This window comes from Cetorhinus maximus, chromosome 9, assembly GCF_964194155.1.
Source record: "Cetorhinus maximus chromosome 9, sCetMax3.hap1.1, whole genome shotgun sequence".
In the NCBI taxonomy this organism is placed as follows: domain Eukaryota; kingdom Metazoa; phylum Chordata; class Chondrichthyes; order Lamniformes; family Cetorhinidae; genus Cetorhinus; species Cetorhinus maximus.
In genome coordinates, this window is record NC_135887.1 from 9,862,487 (window position 1) to 9,883,087 (window position 20,601).

The window sequence follows — 20,601 nt, forward strand, 5'->3', positions numbered from 1 at the left end:
CCAGATATTAAATCTATGTGAACAATTGAATTAAAAGCTGTCAGAATATTCATGCTTTTTTGTACAATATACAAACTACAGTATTCTAATTGTATATTGACTTTGTAAGGGGCACTGGTTGAATTCCTACCAGTGATGCATAAAGATATTCCAACAGTCAATTACAATGTGGCTCTGATTATCAATTAAATTTATGTCACCCAACAGTAATTTTTGATTAATGATGTGCAACAAAATCAAAGAATGTACAATCTGTATGAAATATCCTGAATGAATAGCAACTGAAAAGAAAGACTTGCCCTTCTGTAATGTGCCTTTCATGACCTCAGGACATCACAAAGTGATTTACAACTAATGAAACAAAAACAGAAAATGCTGGAAAAACTCAGCAGTTCTGACAGCATCTGTGGAGAGAGAAACCGATTTGACATTTTGAGTCCATATGACCCTTCTTCAGAGCAATACTTACCCCTTAAATGTACCATCAATTATTTCCTCTTATTTAGAATCCCAGATAAAACGTAGCTCCCCTAATGGTGGACACCACATTTCTGAAGAAGAGTCATATGGACTCGAAATGTCAAATCTGTTTTTCTCTCCACAGATGCTGTCAGACCTGCTGAGTTTTTCCAGCATTTTCTGTTTCTGTTTCAGATTCCCAGCATCCACTAGTATTTTGCTTTTATATTACAGCTAATGAAGTTCTTTTGAAGCGTAGGCACTATTGTATTGTAGGAAACACGGCAGCCAATTTGCACACAGCAAACTCCCACAAACAGCAATATCATAATGACATTATGTCAAGGTCTTGGTTTAACATCTCATCAGAAAGCAGAAAGTAGTATAGATTGGTATGAAAACGTTTCCAATAAAGTTCATTTAGTATACATGTGAGATAGCCTTATTTTTCCTTTAAATTAGTGTGTGTCAGAAAACATCTTCAAGCCACTATGAAGGCAAATGACAGGATTGGACTTTTTCAATCTGTGAATAAATTTCCATGTATATAATAAACTTTACATGTGCTACAAATTCTGTGTGTGTTTTATTGCATTTCAATCAATTTGATAATATTTTCCAGGGAAAGTTCAGCGATCGTTTGAAAAGCAAAGAGATGGGAAGTCATGTTTGTTTCATCAAGCACAATCTTTCAGCAGAACACCTAGAAGCTCTTCCATCAAGTGGATAACAAACCTGTTTAATTTCCTGAGGAAAGATTCTTCAAATTGTCTCCATATGACACACATAAGTAAGTCAGGAAAATTCCAGAATGTCTATCCAATTTGTGCAGTGCATGACACATCCTCGAACAGTTACTTTGTTTTGGCATGACAATTCCATCCTGCCAGGAACTGTAATGTTCCATACTCCTTAAATGTTCTAATTAAAGGTACATTTGTGTGTGTTCTTTCTAGTGTTCTGGGATTTATTAATACATGTCCTGGTAAATGATGTTTACTTCAGTTCTAAAATACCGTGAGACATGCTGTTGAAGTTCGAGTCAAATGAAGAGAAACCAATTGTTTGAATTTTGTTTTTCAACCTGACAGTGTGATTCATTCATGTAATATTAGGGTCATTATCTACGAATAGGTCAAGAATTTTTTAACTTGTTTTGCTAAAGATCACAGACCTGAGCTTACATGCATATGTACTTGTCATTCAGGAAAGATTTCACTTCATTAAGTAACAATCATAATGCTTTATTGTCTATTAATACAAGATTCAATTCAACACAACTTATTACAATTATAAAACTTAAACATCTTGTAGCAAAACATGGCCTGGCCTATTTTCTGGGTAGTCAGGTAACTGGCAGACGTTTGGATATTTTGTTTAAAATCAACCAGTAATGGTTAACAATATTCTTCACAGAGGAAGTGACTGAAGGACAGAACATCAGAATTAGGGACACTTATTAGAATTATGAACTGAGTCATGATTTTCTACTTAATAATACTGACAGAGACTAAGATGATGGCAATGAAGACAACAACTGGCATTTATACAGCGCTTTAGGTGTAGAAATGTTCCAAGTTACTTCATAGAGGAGTGAGGAAAATGGCCACTGAGCCAAAAACTGGAGATTAGGAAGGGTGATCACAAGCTCAATTAAAGACATTAGTGAAGGTCTTAAAGGAAGAGAGAGAGTTAGAGGAGCTTTAGTGGGGAAATTCCAAAGAGTGGGACCAAAGCTGCTGAAGGCATAGCTACAAAATGTTGGTCCAAAGCACAACAAGAGGAGAGTTAGAGGAACGGACCATTTTCATGTGCGGTTCTCAGGTGGAGGGTGGGGCTATGTCACAGAGGGATTTAAAAGAGGATAAAGAATTAAATTTAGGAAGTTAGGAGTAGGAGCCACTATAGATCAAATGAGGACAGGAGTGGCACATCGCCAGCTGAGATTTATGGAAGGGATCAACAGGCTGACTAAAATTGTGCACTCCCAAATTTACAAAGCTGCACAGTCTCTGAGCACAAATAGAAACATGTCCCTTTCAAACATACTTAGGGGGTTGGGGGGGTGGTGGGAGCAGTGTTTTATTTATTGCAACCTTTACCAACTCTTCAGACAGTTTTTATGCTTTCTGCTCACTAGTAATGATCATAAATGGCCAAGATGTGGTTGGCTCAATATTCCTATATCCTGTTCTTGCCGGAAGATGAAAACATTCAAATGGTTCATGGCTAGGCTTACCAGCAATGCTCATCATTTGTCATCTACCCAAAGCAGAACCCAGGCCCGATCATTTTAAAAATGTTTACAAATCACACACGTTCAACTTTCAACTGATACAATAACATAGATAATAATTACAATAACTTCAGTTCCAGGATAAGTTAATTATTCTGATCTAAAATATATGTTACTTCTGTATAGGTTAATATACAATATACAGAACCTAGAGAGCTACAAGAGGTGCCAGTTGGTATATTACCATTTTAGTTAGCTCCATCCTTTCCTTCTGTTTCTACAAGACTGCATTTCCTCCAGCTCATAGTGAGGAAGGTGACTTGCTCTGCAGCTTCCACCTAGTCCTTTTCCAGAGTGGAGATTAGAAGCTTGCAACAGTGGCTTAATGATGACTCCCCATTGTCCATGGGGAGATGATTGGCATTTTGACAGCTCTGTAAAAGCTGCACCATAAAGTCCTGCTTTTCACCTCAATCAGTCTATGCCAATGTAGTGCACCTCTTGCCTAAAACCTATTTTATTTTGAGAGAACAGGTTCACAAGAATCTTTTGTTTTCACTAACATGTATCCTGTATAAATTTACAATGTACTGCGCCACAAAAATTGTTTCTTATGAACTTGTGGATACTTGACACAGGAAAAGCACCATTTGTAAAATTAAACAGAAAACAACAATGCTACAAAATCAAACTATTTTAACTAGCTTATAAAAGTGTAGCCATAAACATAATAGAGTATAATTTTCTTGTGCAAGTATCATGTCTTCAGATAGAAATGAATTCAATGACACGGTGTAAACTCTGTAACAGAAAATAAAAGTTTAAGATATGAAAGTAGAAATTGCTGTTTGTAAAAAAAATTCACAAGGTTTAATGTTACTTTTTGTATTTTAAGACATATCTCAATTAATACAGACTTGCCAACATTACACTGCCAGCCCATACAATGTTTTTTGTAATTATAATTCATTCCATACAGTAAGTTATATGTGGGTTTGCACTCATGATTTCTCCAAGCTACAAAATGCGAGGAAGAGCAACTCTGAGGGTGAAACACCCTGTTTTATTCTCCTTCTTCCTAACTACATGGGAGTAAGTATCAAGGCATCTGGGAAAAGATGGAGGAAATTTTAGGGATCATACCTTTTGTTCAATTTTGCCTTGTTTTATAGATGCTCTAAGATCTCAGCCTCTTATTCTTCTCCCTTTTGAGCGTTGGTGTGTACAAGGGGTTGGGGAGCATTAGAAGGAAACAGACCTATCCATCAATAAAGCAAGCCTTGAAGTGCAATGCCTGTTCTAATCTTTTCAAATGATGAATACATTTCCATGCACAAAATTATGGGGCCTTAAAGCTAAAAAGTAAATCCACCGCACAGTAAAGTGGTTCAAAAAGACCCATTTTAAATTGTGGAGGCATCAGATGGTGCCATGTCCAAAGCAGTAACAGTACACGTAAGTAGCTGACTGCATAACATCGAAATTTATGTACGCACCACAGATGTTCCTAGTAAATAGTGGGCAGGTACAGTATAATCTTGCTCAGTTGAATTGATGTGAATTATTTACATAAGTGCCTCCACAGTTTAAAATGGGTCCTTGTGAACCACTTCACAGAGTAGTGAAGGTACTTTTTAGCTTTAAAGCCTCAAAATTTTGTGCATGAAATGTATTCACTGTTGAAAAGAGTTGAACTGCTTTACACTTCAAGGCTTGCTTTATTGGCAGACGGGTCTGCTTCCTCCTGACGCTCCTCAACCTTTAATACTCAATGCTCAAGAGGGAGAAGCATAAGATGCTGAGATCTTAGAGCATCTGTAAGACAGGGATAAATTGTACAAAAGGTATGCATCATGAATAATACACTCGGAGCAGTGCTATAAAGATCATAATGCCTCATAAAATGCACAATTTTAGTAACTGGAAAAGAGGTGTTAATTGAAGGAACCAAACCCATGCCTCTATTCCAACTCACGTACATTTACTTCCTTCTAAAAGACAAGTTGAAAGTTTCTGTTTTAGGATTATTCCAAAATGCAATCAATGAATCACTTTGTGCAATGTCTACAAGTTTTTTTTTTAATCAGGTAAATTTGCTACAATAGAGTAGTTGGGTGAGGGATTGTGCCTGCAATTCCTGGTGTGAACATTTCCCAATCTTGAGGCAAGGTACTTGCAGGTGATGAATAAGTTAAAGGCTGAGTCACTGCAGGTTGCTTTCACACACCCTCACTGGATAGCTATATATTATCCTGGATGCAATCATCAAGATGTTGCACAAGGTAGAAGGCTTAAAGAAGTACATCCTGATGATTCAGTGTGTAAAGGCAATCTATAGCATGATACTTAGTCATACTTGCAAAAAAGTTCCCTGAATTAACCTCTCCTTAGCTGTTGCTTTAACCTTGTAAACTAGGAAACGAGGTGCTTGAAATGACAGATGAAAAACAAATAGCACTTATGTCAGCTGTAGCTCAACCAGTAACACACTTACTTCTGAGTCAAAAGGTTATGGGTTCAAGACCTACTCCAGGGACTATTTTTGTTCATGGAATGTGGGCATCGCTGGCTAGGCCCACATTTATTGCCCATCCCTAATTGCCCTTGAGGAGATGGTGGTGTGCTGCCTTTTTGAACTGCCGCAGTCCATCTGTTTAGAGCACCCACTGTCCCACTTGGAAGGGAGTTGCAGGATTTGACTCAGCGACAGTGAAGGAATGATGATATAGTTCCAAGTCAGGATGGTGAATGACTTGGAGGGGAACCTGCAGGTGGTGGAGTTCTCATGCATCAGCTGCCCCTGTCCCTCTAGGTGGTGGAGGTCATGGGTTTGGAAGGTGCTGTCGAAGGGGCCTTGGTGAGTTGCTGCAGTGCATCTTGTAGATGGTACACACTGCTGCCTCTGTGCATCAGTGTTGGAGGGAGTGAATGTTTAAGATAATGAATGGGGTGCCAATCAAGCGGGCTGCTTTGTCCTGGATGGTGTCAAGCTTCTTGAGTGTTGTTGGCGCTGCACTCATCCAGGCAAATGGGGAGTATTCCATCACACTTTTGACTTATGCCAACTGTAGATGGTGGACAGGCTTTGGAGAGTCAGGAGGTGAGTTACTCACCACAGAACTCCCAGCCCCTGACCTGCTCTTGTAGCCAGAGTTTCAGGTTCTGGTCAATGGTAACCCCAGGATGTTGATAGTGGTGGATGGAACAATGGTAATACCATTGAATGTCAAGAGGAGATGATTAGATTCTCTCTTGTTGGAGGCGGCCATTGCCTGGCACACTCGGTCAAATGCTGTCAAGTGCTGTCACTCTCAACCCAGTTCTTGAGTTCAGCTCTTTTGTCCATGTTTGGACCAAGTCTGTAATGAGGCCAGGAGCTGAGTGGCCCTGGCGGAACCCAAACTGAGTATCAGTGAGCAAGTTATTGCTAAGTATGTGCTGCTTCATAGCACTGTCGATGACACTTTCCATTATTTTGCTGATGACCGAGAGAAGGCTGATGGGGTGGTAAGTGGCCGATTGGATTTGTCCTGCTTTTTGTATGCAGGACATACCCGGGCAACTTTCCACTTTGCCGGTAGTTGCCAGTGTTGTAGCTGTACTGGAAAAGTTTGGCCAGGGGCGCAGCTTGTTCTGGAGCACAAGTCTTCAGTACTATTGCCAGAATGATGTCAGGGCCCATAGCCTTTGCACTGCCCAGTGATTTCCGCTGTTTTTTGATATCCCGTGGAATGAATCGAGTTGGCTGAAGACAGGCATCTGTGATGCTGGGGACCCCCAAAGGAGGCCGAGATGGATCATCCACTCGGTACTTCTGGCTGAAGATGGCTGCAAATGCTTCAGCCTCCTTTTGCAATGATGTGCTGTGCTTCCCCAACATTGAGGATGAGGATAGTTGTGAAGCCTCCTCCCCACAGTAGGTTGTTTAATTGTCCACTGCCATTCATGACTGGATGTGGCAGGACTGCAGAGCTTAGATCTGATCTCTTCGCTGTGGAGCCATTTAGCCCTGTTTATCACTTGCTGCTTACACTGTTTGGTGTGCAAGTAGTCCTGTGTTAAAGCATCACCAGGTTGACAGCTCACTTTTAGGTACACCTTGTGCTGCTCCTGGCATACCCTCCTGCACTCTTCATTGAACCAGGTTTGATCCCCTAGCTTGATGGTAAAGTAGGTGACATGCTGGGCCATGGGGCTGCAGATTGTGGCTGTAAACAATTCTGCTGCAGCGGATGGCCCACAGCGCCTCATGGATGCCCAGTTTTGAGTTGCTAGATCTGTTTGAAATCTATCCCATTTAGCACAGTGGTAGCACCACACAACATGATGGAGGGTTAGGGATACCTCAATGTGAAGACAGGACTTTGCCCCACAAGGACTGTGAAATGGTCATACCTACCAATACTGCAATGGACAGGTAGATTGTTGAGAACGAGGTCAAGTATGTTTTTCCCAATGGTTCCCCAACCAACTGCCGCAGATCTTGTCTAACACCTTTGTCCTTTAGAACTCAGCCAGCTTAGTGAGTAGTGATGTTACTGAGCCACTCTTGGTGATGGACATTGCTGTCCCCCACCCAGAGCACACACTGTGTCCTTGCCAACCTTGGTGATTCCACCAAGTGGTGTTTAACATAGAGCACTGATTCATCAGCTGATTTAGAGGAGGGGTGGGGGGGGTTGTTGTGGGGTAGGTGATAATCAGCAGGAGGTTTCTTTGCCCATGTTTGATCTAATGCCATGAGACTTCATGGGGTCCAGAGTCAATGTTGAGGACTCCCAGGGCAACTCCCCACCGACTGTATACCACTGTGCTGCCACCTCTGCTGGGCCTATCCTGTTGGTGGGACAGGATTTACCCAGGGATGGTGGTGCCTGGGACAATATCTGTAAGGTATGATTCTGAGAGTATGACTATGTCAGGCTGTTGCTTGACTAGTCTATGGGACAGCTCTCCCAATTTTGGCACTATCCCACAGATGATAGTAAGGAGGGCTTTGCAGGGTTAACCAGGCTGGGTGTGCCATTATTGTTTCTGGTGCCTAGGTCAATGCTGGGTGGCCTGTCCTGTTTCATTCCTTTTAGACTTTGTAGCAGTTTAATACAGCTGAGTGGCTTGCTGGGCCATTTCAGAGGGCATTTAAGAATCAGCCACATTGCTGTGGGTTTGGAGCCACATGTAGGCCAGGCCAGACAAGGATGGCAGATTTCCTTGCCTAAAGGATAAGTGACAACAATTGGCAATGGTTTCCTGCTCACCATTGGACTAACATTTTTAATTCCAGATTTATTAATTGAATTTATATTCCACCAGTTACTGTGGTGGGATTTGAACTGGTGTCCCCTAAGAATTAGCCTGGGCCTCTGGATTACTAATCCAGCAATACCACCACTATGCCACCACCTCCCCTTGAGTGCAGAATGTAGGCAACATTCCAGTGTAGTACTCAGAGAGTGCTACACTGTCGGAGATGCTGTCGTTTGGATGTGGTGTTAAAAACTAGGTCCTGCCTGATCTCTTAGATGGACATAGACGATCCCATGACACTTTCTGAAGAACAAGAGGGGTATTCTCCCTGGTATCCCGGCTAATATTTAACCTGTAACTAATGTTACTAAAAAAAAAATGATCTGGTCATTGTCATATTGCTGTTTGTGGGAGCTTGCTGTTAAGATGCACTGCAGGAACTCACCAAGGCTCCTTCCACAGCACCATCCAAACCAATGACCTCTACCACCTAGAAGTACAAGGGCAGCAGATACATGGGAACACCACCGCCTGTAAGTTCCCCTCCAAGCCACTCACCAACCTGACTTGGAAATATATCGCCGTTCCTTCACTTTCGCTGTGTCAAAATCCTGGAACTCCCTCGCTAACAGCACTGTGGGTGTACCTACACCACATGAACTGCAGTGGTTCAAGAAGGCAGCTCACCAACACCTTCCTAAGGGCAATTAGGGATGGGCAATAAATGCTGGCCTAGCCAGCGAAGGCCACATCCCATGAATGAATTAAAAAAAGGAAACTGGCTGCTGAGTTATCTACATTACAACAATGACTACCCTTCAAAAAGTACCTGACTGGCTGTAAAGGGCTTTGTTGACATCCTGTCATGAAAGGCACTATATAAATGCAAGTCTTTCTTTTACTCCAGGTATCAACACTGAACAACAATCAGCGGGTCATGAGTGAGGGCTCTTTTCTAATCTCTTAGGAGGAGGAGGGAGTGTAAGTGAGAGGGGAAAAAAAGTCACCTACGGACAGCTCCAATCCATCAAATTCTCACCGAGTCAGTTCCTACTGAATATCTAAGAAATCAAGATCGGTCGGTGATTTTTGTGGAATGATACTGGTTCCCATTCCCGCTTCCCTGACCATGTCATAACATGAACCAACATTCTCCCATGAGGAGGGCATTCAATTCGATAAAAGATAATTATAAAAATGAAGATAATTGTTAAAGGTAAGCATAAAAATATATGTATAACCATAACACATCAAAATACATGTTGGTGGAATGTAACACATATGCTGAATATAAATGGCAGGCTTTTAAAGAGAAAATCAGAATCCATAGACACACAGGCCAAAGTCAAAAGATGTATTTGTACGATAAAAAAGCCAAGGTAGATGACTAGTCACATATAAACACAATGTAAACAAAGCGTTCTTTGTATCCAGTAAAACAAAGAAACACAGAGATAAAAGCAAAGAACTGCGGATGCTGGAAATCCAAAACAGAAACAGAAATACCTGGAAAAACTCAGCAGGTCTGGCAGCATCGGCGGAGAAGAGCACAGTTGACGTTTCGAGTCCTCATGACCCTTCAACAGAATGGTTCTGTTGGAGGGTCATGAGGACTCGAAACGTCAACTGTGTTCTTCTCCGCCGATGCTGCAGACCTACTGGGTTTTTCCAGGTATTTCTGTTTCTGTTTTGAAAACAAAGAAACACCCTATGAATAGGTAAAAGAGATTAAGACCACCATTAGGTCAGCTACAATGTTAATGGTAAAGAGGATAATGGATGACTGTGGCAGTAATGGCAAAACATTTCCAGCTATCTTAAGTGTCAGACGGCCATCAAAGTCTGTATCGGGCTATTGAAAAATGCTCAAGGACTGCTTACATTGGACTCTCAGGTCTCGATACTAACCCCTCCACAGTAAGTAGGAGAAGGTTGGGTGGGTGTTTAGACCTTAAAAAAAATGGGGAACTTACCCTCAACTTGCTGTGTTCATGCCAGTTGCTGTCTTTTTTATGGTGATGGGTGTGAGGCGTATGTTCGTCTCATCCTGGGAAAGGCGAGGCACTTGACTATCAGATTAGGTCAGGTTCCCACAGCGCAATGAGAACCCAATTTAAATGAGCTGCTGCTGGGTGGACTTCGCAGGCATTAGGAAACTCACCAGCAAAATTAAGGCAAGAATTTCAGATTAGTGTATTTTACAGCACTCCTTGTGGGCCAGGAATCGGGAACTTTCCCCCTAGTCTGGGAAGATGCCAATGTAGCCCCCAAGTAAGTCTCACTTTTGCAATAGGCTAGATTCTCAGAGCAACAACAAGGATTCCTGATATGACTACTTTAGCCTTGTCGAACACAGCTTCTGCAAAATAAGGTTGTGCCTTATAAATGTGGTCAAATTTTCCCAAGGATTCACCAGGTTGGATTAGGGCAAACCAGTAGACATTTTCTACCTGGACTTTCGGATTGCTTTTGATAAGGTACCGCACACGAGTCTGCACTATGGATTGAATATTTTGGAATCAGTGGTAATCTGTTGCGATGGATTGAGAATTGCAGATTGTCCGTAGGCCAAACTTTGTTGTCAATGGAATATAGCTGCTTTGAGATCAGAGATCAGTCAGATCCCACAGTGATTGGTATTAGGACCCTTGTTATTTATTATTTTCATCAGTGACCTAGGTACAGTGTTTCAGAAATGATTCATAGACTTAAAGACAATACCTAGCTATGTGTGAGTGTTAGGACTATAGAGGCTGCTCAACTACCCGGGAGGAGATCTCGAGTTGGGGAAATGGGCCACTGCCGGCGAATCATGTTTAACCAGTGGGCAGGTCTATTGCTAAATAGTGAAAGAAAGAGATTTGGGTGCAATAGTGCATCACTTTAAAGGTTCATTATCAAGCCCTGGAGCTTAAATCAAATAAACTCATAGGTTGTATTCACAGAACAAGGCTGTGTGCAGTTTGATCTCCTCAGATGGTGGGTGATATTTAGGATTTGGGAAGTGGAAGGACGGGGTTTACAAGATTAATTCTCATTTTAAAACACCTTGGTTACCCAAATGGGCATAAAGAGCTGGGTCTGTTTACTTCAGCAAAGTGTTCGCACAGAAGAGAATTGCTTGAGATTTGTAAAATAATGAAGGGGCAAGATTGTGTTTAATTGGACCAACTATATCAAATGGATGGGTCCAGGGAGAACCAGCGATCACGCTTACTAGTTATGTAAGGGTAGGACTAGATTGGATGTTTCTTCTATTCTTTGGGAACAGTGAACCTGTAGAACAGGCTGCAGTCTCATGCAGCGAACGCTCATTTACTATATTCCTTCAAGACAAAGCTGGGTCTGCTGGCTGGGGGAGATCACCTTGTACAAGAACTGGGTACCCTGTAATATAAATCAGGGTCAATGTGATCTCCTGGACTAGTTTTGATCAGCTAAAGCAGTTGAAGAGGAATTTTCAAAATTTTTCCTAATTGATCTGGATTTTTATTGAGTTTTTCACCTCTTCCAAGAGATTACATCTTGCCAGAGGGGTAGGAAGTGTTTGGATCATGATGTGTAGGGACATCAGAATCATATAGGACAGGTTGGATGGAGCAGTGCGTCTTTTCCTGTCTATTATCATCACATGTTCATGCGGAGCAGCATTGCAGTTGTCTCACGTTGTACAGAAATGATTGTAATTTGAATTGGTTGCAACATTCGTCTAGCACAAATCAGGCAATGTGCCAAACTAGTTTTACACTTTCATAACATGTTGATGTAACCCCCCCGTTCTCTCTCACTCATCCAGCTGAAATAATTGATCCACAGAAACACAATCTCATCCCTTTTATAAATCTTACTGATATTAGCATTATACTTGTCTTATAATTGACAGCACTCTGCGCACTGTTGGACCTGATTTACTATTTTAATTTGTGATTAAAGCAACATGTATACATCACAGTAAAATACATGCATGGTGTACCCAATCCATATCATCTACAATTTTTGCACTTTTACATTTCCATGAATTTTGTTGTTGTGGCTTTTCTGCTGCTAAATCCCTAAACACCACACAACACAACACATTTTAAAGTGGGGTGGCTGCTTCTCAGTATTCATGCACAGCTGAGAGTTACTTTGAAGCAGGATTTACAGACAACAGATTGCTTTTGTTGTGCACTTGGCTAAGGATTAACCACTGTCTGTTACCTCTATCTTTTCAAATACTTCATACTTAAAGGTGTGTACACATCTCAGCTCCTAGGAATAGGAGAAGACAATTTGTCCCAACAAGGTCAACACATTTTCACTTACCCACCTTCTCATCTTATCCCTCAGCCTTTCTCTCTAAAGAAAGTCATCCAATTGCCCCTTGAACCCCCTAATATTGCCCACCTCAATGGCTCTCCTTGGTAACCTATTTCACAGGACTGTTTACCCTGGGGTTCAAAAGGCCTTTAGATTTTACTCTTATGTTTTGAAAGCTAGGAATTACTTCAGTGAGGAGTCTCCTGATCAGCTGCCTTAACTCCAGATTGATACACAAATTTGGCTTCTGCCAGTAAAGGCAGCCAATCAGGAGCATTTCCCAAGTAGCATTCTGGCAGAATATTTAACTTGGTTTGAAATGTATTGCCATAGTGAACACTTTCCTTCGTTAACTTTGCAAACCTTTTTCATAATTTTAACAGTTTAATTCAATTTGAAGTCCATTTTTTAAACAGGATGCGCCAAACATCTTCAACCTTCCCTCGTGACTCAAGGTTCCTGATAACAGGTACCATCTTGATACCTTCCATCCCCTCTCATGGGTGATAATATTCTTCCTCTAATTAAATGGCCAGAACTCCACAAAGTGCTCCAGGAGTTTCTTCATTGTGTGTGAGATTGAGTGCACCGTAAAGCAATGGAAAACAGCAGGAGAGAATGAGGTAAGGGCAGAGATGGTTGTCACACCAGAAATGAAAATGACCAGTCTTGATGAAGGATAGGATGTGTTTTTTAAATCTCAAACCTGGATCATCACTGGTTAGAGTGCCAGTCAGTTGAGTTTACTGATATCAACATGGGTAATAAAAGAGCAAATTTCAATTTGATGGTTACAATCCTCAGGATGAAAAAGGTAAAAAAAAAAAGCCAGTTATCTTTTTATTCTTTATGGCCAGGACTTTTCCTATGGTGGGTGGGCGGGGGAGGGCGTGGAGATGATCACCGCCCGCCTTTGGTTGCATGCTGCCATTTTACGCGGGCGGGCCAATTAAGGCCTGCTCAGCATGATACAAGATCGGTAGTGCTCAGCGCTACCTTGTGCGGGCGGGGGGGGAGGAGGGAGAGTTGGGGCCAGCGCTCTGCTGCGCATGCACACGAAAGAGCGCAGCAATCTCCCTGAGGCACGGAGCTGCCTCGGGGAGGTTGGATGGAGATTAAAACAATTCAACAAATTATTTAAAAATTTGTTTAAACATGTTCCCCTCATGTAAGTGTGTCGCATGAGTTGGGACATGTTTTTAAATTTGTGAAAATTTATTTTTTTATTTGATTAAAAGCTTCAGGAAACCTCAGCCCGCCCGTGGATGAGGTTTCCCGAAAAACGCGAAGGCCGCATGGGCTTTCTGCCTGTCCCCCCCGCCAACCTTAAGGTTAGACGGGCAGCGTTCGCAAGTGCCTCAATTCATTTCTTACTGGCTTTCGTAGGCTGTTTACATTTCAGCGGGCGCGCAGCCGACTCCGGCGTGCGCCTGTCGAACGAAATATCGCGATGACGTCAGGACACACGCCCGACGTCATCGCGCATCACTCTACGTGCTGGCGTGTTGGGCCCGCCCCTGCACGCCGATGGAAGAATCCTGTCCCAAGTGTTATCTGTGTCAAAACATTTCGAACCAGGCAACTTTAAAAAAAAACTTTTAACGCCAAGGATGTTTTCATAAAGTCCTAATGTTGGGACAATAGTGTTTCAGAGGTTATCTTATATCATTCTATTTTTGAAAAATAGGAGCATTTTGAGTATCTTTCTTCAGCATTTAATATTCCAAATTTTGTTTTGAAATTGGTCTTTTGCCTGATCATAATCTATTGATTTGGGGAACAGTTTATGTGTTTAATTAGGCTAAAAATGACAGAATATTAAGATCTGTGTATTCGGTGATTTAAACTTGGAGATTAGAGGGTTAGATTTCGGCTTTGTGATAGCCCATTCTACATTTCTCTTGATTATTCTTCCAACTGAAGTTAATGAAAATAAAAATCAAGAGATGTAGAACACTCTGCCAATTTGCTATTGTCCGTTTTACACAGTGTCAAGATCTACCCCACAGCGTTACATTGGTTTATAAATGCTGAGCACGTAGGTCAGATGTTATTTTGCTATTTTAATGGGATATTAATCATGTTGAAATAAATAAATTAATACCTTAGTTTAATTACATATGCATTAGGTATTGCTAATCTAAAAGGGCACACTGTAATTTCCAGGCTTTAATACAAACGGGGAAGTCTTGTGATGCAATGGGCAGCATTGCTGCCTCTGACCCAGAAGCTCTGGGTTCAAGGCCAACTCCAGGCCTTGATGGCCAAGGAAGGTGCGCTCATAACACAGCCAAAATAACTTGTATACCTTCCAACATGCGCCAATGGTAGGCGGTGAGAGCAGAGATTCTGGGTCAGCCATGTGATGGAGAGTAATTGGAGCCTCTATCAGGCCACAACATGCATGTAAAAGTGTATGTTGCCACAGCAACTGGTAAGGGGGTGGTGGGGGGTGGGGGTGCATGATTGGCTCAGCTGTCTGGGAGTCTGGTATGGATCAGATTGGTGCCAACAGCATGGGGTTCAGACCCTGTTCCGGCAGGGGTTGATTTGGGACCTCCTCCTTACCCTACCCGGGGCGGAGGTTGTGACACTGTTGGTCAGAGCTACCTTTGAGCAGGGAACTCAAGAAGAAGAATTACAAGTGGTTTGAAAATAATTTTCAATCCACATTCAGGTGTAATTGTTGTTGTTGTGCTTTGCAATATAACACCTTCTTGAATAACAAGAAGAGCTTTTTCCTCCCAAATGTTAAACTCATTGGGCAGCATTTCCCTCCCACCCCACCAGGGGGTACGTGTGGGAGTGGGCGCGGGCGGGTGGGTTCCCAGTCGGTGCCCCCCTGTTGGGGATGTGCTGCCATTTTACGTGATGTCCACTCGGAAGCGCTATGCGCTCCCTGTGCGGGCGGTGGGGAGTGCTTGGGGGATGGTTCCCTGAGCCGGGAGTGAGCTTTTCCACACATGCCCATGGAAGAGTGCGCAGGTCTCCCTGAGGTTAAGTGCCGCCTCAGGGAGATCGGTGGAACTTTAAAAATTTTTTGGAAGGGTAGAAAAAATATTCCTGACATATCCCTTCATGTGACACTGTCACATGAGCTGGGACATGTCAACTTCTTATATTTAAACATTTTATACACATTTTAAATCCCTCATGGAACCTCACCCCGCCCGTGGATGAGGTTTCATGTGTTTTATGAAGGCCGCCTGGGCTCTTCCCCTGCCCGCCAACTGTAAGGTTGGACGGGCAGCTCCATTAATTGGTTTAATCACCTTTGTAATGGCCTTAAGTGGCCCTTGACAGTTTGGCGGGTGCGCAGCTGACTCAGCTGCGCGCCCGCCGAACTGAAAATCTAAATGACACGGGGTGACGTCGGGATGCACACCCAATGTCACACTGCGCCATTTTACACATCGGCGAGTGGGTTCCCCACCCCCCCCCAACCCCGCTCACCGACTGGAAGATGCAGCCCATTAATATTCCACAACAAAGCTGTCAGATGGAGTCTGTGTGAGCCACTCCCTACCAGTGAATATCCAGTTTAGTCACCCGCTCTAATACCTTTATGGTATCAACTTCATACGTGATGAGAGTTGTCTGAGGGCCCAGACATCCATTAAGCTTGTTGAAGCTCCTTTGCCCCAGAAAAAACATTGTTTGGTTGACATCTCAGGCTCTCTAATCTCTGATGCCAATTCCACAATGTTTTTTTTTACACAAGTTAAGTGGCTTCAAGGGTTTGTGATTTTTGTTATTGATGCTTGAAAGGGCCTGGATGGTTGACACTTTAATTGGCTTGTAGTGAAATGACTTCTTATTCCCAAATAGTAGAAAGCTATGAATGGATCACTTTTCTTTCGGAAGGGCAGAGCTGGGCATAGGGGGCATTTGGGACCGGGGGTGGGTGGAAAGACAAATCTTGGCATGGGGACATGAAGGGTCACAGGATGTGAGTAGAAGGGCAGAGCTTAGCAATGGGGGCACGAGGAGCACCTTTTGAGCTTATCTTTTAAAACATCACCTCATGCAGACTAGGGTTCACAGCTCCTCCGAGGTAACCATGAACAACAACTCTTTAAAAACTTGGCCCAACTCCATGAAAATTGCAGAGGAGTAGGAGATGTCCATATCCACAGTGGAGCCAGCAAGGCCCGGAGTGCCGGATGCGGGCTTTTGACAGGAACCCTTTAAAGGCACTCCGGAAATCAGACAGCCCGAAAATGGGGTCAGGAATCCCAGAATCAGAACCCCCCGCCCCCGCCATTTCATCCTGAAGCGGTGAAAATCCAGGCCATTAAATCTGTTCCTCTCTCAATACAGATGCTGCCATAACCTCCTGAGTCTTTTTCAGCATTTTCTGTTTGTTAAAAGAGAGATGTTCTTGTTAACCAGCAGTGCTTATTTTGACAAGTGCTCACTCCTAGATCACTCTCTGATTCTTTCATTGCTGTTAGCAATTTGGTGGATCTTTTTAGTCTTGAACACGGTCACAAATCAATGGAAATAAAAGTGTGAAAAGTTGAAGACTAACCTGTTACACTGGTACCGCTGAAGATGCAGAATTCTCTTCCTCGGTTTCAGGAATTCCAACTGTTGGTGCTCTAGGATTGAAATGCAATGCTCATTTTGTACTGATTATTATTAACAAGTTGTTCAACCTAATTTCTACTCTAAGACGGCTGTATCAGCTTGGTTAAATGATTGAGAAATGGGCGGAAAATCTACCCAGGTTTTGTAAAAAAAAGTGGTACACATCAAGGATCGCTGATGTGGTGACAGCATTGTATCAATCACATGTATCAGAAATAAATAAAAGTTTTGATGGAATGGTCCAGAACCGCCATTGGAAATGTCAATAATTGACACGGAGGATGAATTTTCCTGTTGAGCAATTTGTAACTCTGGAAATGCTTCACTGACTGTCTCAGGAATTACCACTGCCTGAAATATCTTCCCAAAACAAGATCCTATTCAAGGCTAATGCAGCACAAATGGGGGCCATTTGATTGATCATACCTGTGCCCGGTCTTTGAAAGTTAGTCCCACTACGCTGCTCTTAGGTGTCAGTTGTGGCTCAGTTCATAGCACCCTCACCTTTGAATCAGAGGGTTGTGGGTTCATGTCCCACTCCCGGAAACCAAGAACTGTGATTGTACTTGAAAGAGTTGCAATCTGTGACTGTTGATAACTCGAAAAGAGTTTCCCTCTAATCCTACATATTTTTCCCCCCCATTTTAAGTATTTATCCAATTCACTTCTGAAAGTTATTATTGAACCTACTTCCACCTCCCTGTCACTTCTCCTCATTTTATTTCCTATTGGAGTTAACAGATTGAAAATTGGGAGAGTTGTACAAAGGGAAACTGAGCTAATCACCTCTGTTTTACACAATCTCCAAAAGTGAAAACTATGTCCCTTAATGTTCCTTAACTGAATTCTCTATTCACTGGTGAAAGTAGATAATATGCTACTAACACAAATACCCATTCTTTACAGCTGACAAATAGTGAAACCACTGTTCAACAGTTTCATGTAAACAGTGACACTCACCATCTATTTCCCTTTCTAAACATCAAATACAGAGAATTAGGATTAATTTTACTGTCCGTTGGACCTGTTGTTGTTATTCCAATAGTAGGCTAAAAAGTACTGGAGTTGGTGGAGTCCCTTGGCCTAACTGTACAAAGGAAATTAACAATAGAGGAAAAAGCCATTAACTCAGGTTTTCCTGAGTTGCTGCAGCTATCTTTCATGGTCGAGTTCCGCAACATCTTTAGGATAGATAAAATCATCAGCATTTAACGTTTAAACAAAGATTTTTTTAAAAGCTATTGAAGTCTCCTTGATGGTTCAGTTAGTAATATATCTGTAATTTAATAACAAACAAGATTTGGGGGGCCACGGGGAAAAGGTGGGGAAGTGGGGCTAGGCGAATTGCTCTTGCAGAGAGCCAGCATGCTCATGATGGGCCAAATGGCCTCCTTCTTTGCTGTAACCATTCTATAATGCTATGATTCTATTTACATTTATGTCACTCATTTAATATAGTGAACACTCCAATGAAGCACATAACAGAAAGAGAAGCAGATATCTAGCAATGGAAGGACCGGTGCTTTTTTTCCTTTATTCTTCCATGGGACATAGGCATCACTGGCAAGGCCAGCATTTGTTGCCATTCCCCAATTGCCCTTGAACTCTGAGTCTTGCTAGGCCATTTCAGAGGGCATTTAAGAGTCAACCACATGCTGTGGGTCTGGAGTCACATGTAGGGCAGACCAGGTAGGGGGGGTGGCAGATTTCCTTCCCTAAAGGACATTAGCGAACCAGGTGGGATTTTACCATGGTTGGAGATAGTTTCATGGTCCCATTACTGAGACTCGCTTTATATTCCAGATTTTTATTAATGGAGTTAAAATTCCACCAGCTGTCGTGGATTACTAGTCCAGCGATGTTGTACTATCATCTCCCCTTAAAGGAACGTGATCAAAGGTGTAGTTGAAAATAAAGCTTTTGAAGCTGGAAGTTAAGAGATTAGGGTGAATTCCGAGAATAAAGCTGAGATGGCTGAAGATTCTATGTCCAATGGTGGAAAGTTGGGAGAGGGTGAGGCACAGGAGGCCTGACTCAGAAGACTTGAGTGTCCAGGATGGGACGTAGGGCTGGAGGAGAATGTGGAGTTAGATTTGCTCAAGGCAATGGAGAAAATGATAAATGAGGATAAGGATTTTGAATCAAATGAATTGGAAGGCAGCCAGGTTACATCTACGAGAACAGAGGTTCTAGGTAGTTAGGTGTTAGTGTGACACTGGCATGTGGTTAGTGGTGTTTCGGACATGTTAAGAGTTTATGTAGGGTGGAGCATGGGTGGCTGGAAAGATGAATATTGCAGAAGTCGAGTTTGTATGTCACAAAAGTATGGATAAGATCGTTGGCTGTGGGAGTAAGTAAGGGCAGAGGTGTTTGTTATGATAGAAGCAGAAATAACCAGACTTGATGCAGGATATGGGGTTTAAATCTCAAACCAGGAAGATACCTGGTTTGGTCTTCAGTTTGTGTTTTGTTAGCTGCTGACAGGGGCTGGAACAGTAAACATTTGAGGTAAGAATGAGGGAGAGGAAGGAGAAATCAAACAGGGTTCTTGCTCTTGATCATCATACTGTGACTTCTGCTAGAAAGTGCATGCACATGGATATGAGGAAAGGTTTGGACTCAGCTCTGAGGGAATCTTCATAAACACACACAGACTCACAAAAAAAGGTCTAAGTTCACCCATGAAGAATGGTCATTTGGATACCGTACAGATGACTCTGAGCACAATTAACCAGCTTCAGGAGAAATGGGGGTAATTGCAAGGAGTAAGACGAGAAATAGTAAGCTTAGTGAACTTGTTTCTATGCATTTTACAAAACTATACTGCAAATCTGAAGGCAACACCACAAAACATACAGCAGCTATACTTACTCTGAATGTGTACTTTCGGGGTACATGTCAGCTACTGGGACAGAGAAAGTCCCAAATGCAATGACAGCATTTGCACCATAGGGATCGTCCACAGGCTGCACAGGTTTCTGTCAAGAAACAAAGAAAGATATCATTTTAACAAGGCACATCTCCGGCCATGAATCAAGATGGCACAAGCTAAAGATCTCCATGACATATATGTGTTTCTATATCCAATGCCAACCTCTTCTCATTCATTTGCGAACCACATTGCAGTGACAGAATTTGCATTGTACGTGACATTACCATGGTAATGATGATGTAGTGGCACCAATTTCTTTTTAAGGTAATAGGTATATTCAAAAGCACAATTCCTTAAAAACCTGTGCTTCTTACGTTAGACAGGCAGAGCCAGATTCCTGTGTCCTGCAACTCAATGAGTTATAAAATCTTTTTTTTAAAAAAAAACAGATTTTCAACTTGCAATTGGGTTATACAGCTGATGTTGTGAATCAGCCACCCAGTACAGAAAGCACCATTTTTTATTTCCATTGTGATCACTGGCAGTCTCTGCAAGGCGTGGCTGACCTGCAATACTATCCTTACACCCGAGCAGCAAGTTGAAAATTTATTCTCTAAATTCCGAAAGAGGCAAAAAAATGTATTCCTGTTACTGCAAAGGTGTTCAGTAAATTTACTTTTCAGCTCTTGTGCCAAAATCAAGTTTTACATTACACGCCTGAAGAGCTCACTGCATTTGGTTATGTAGCCAGGTCATATAAACCACTTCTATATATCATTGCCATCAGTCTTATCCACTAAACATACAGCACAATTAACCCTGTATTTGACTGCAATATCACAGAAACATACCGACTGTGTTGCCAAAAAAAAAAGCTTTTAATTGAGACAGTGATGCA

General features: G+C 42.2%; 1 long non-coding RNA gene across 1 annotated transcript; it reads right to left on the reverse strand.

The window, feature by feature from the left end:
• Window positions 1-1,682: 1,682 nt before the first annotated feature.
• LOC144684154 (uncharacterized) lies at window positions 1,683-19,815 on the reverse strand. Its single transcript, XR_013577414.1, has 3 exons — window positions 19,703-19,815; window positions 16,773-16,842; window positions 1,683-3,496 (listed from the first exon to the last, which is right to left on the reverse strand). It is a non-coding gene; the product is annotated as an uncharacterized LOC144684154 (long non-coding RNA).
• Window positions 19,816-20,601: the final 786 nt, after the last annotated feature.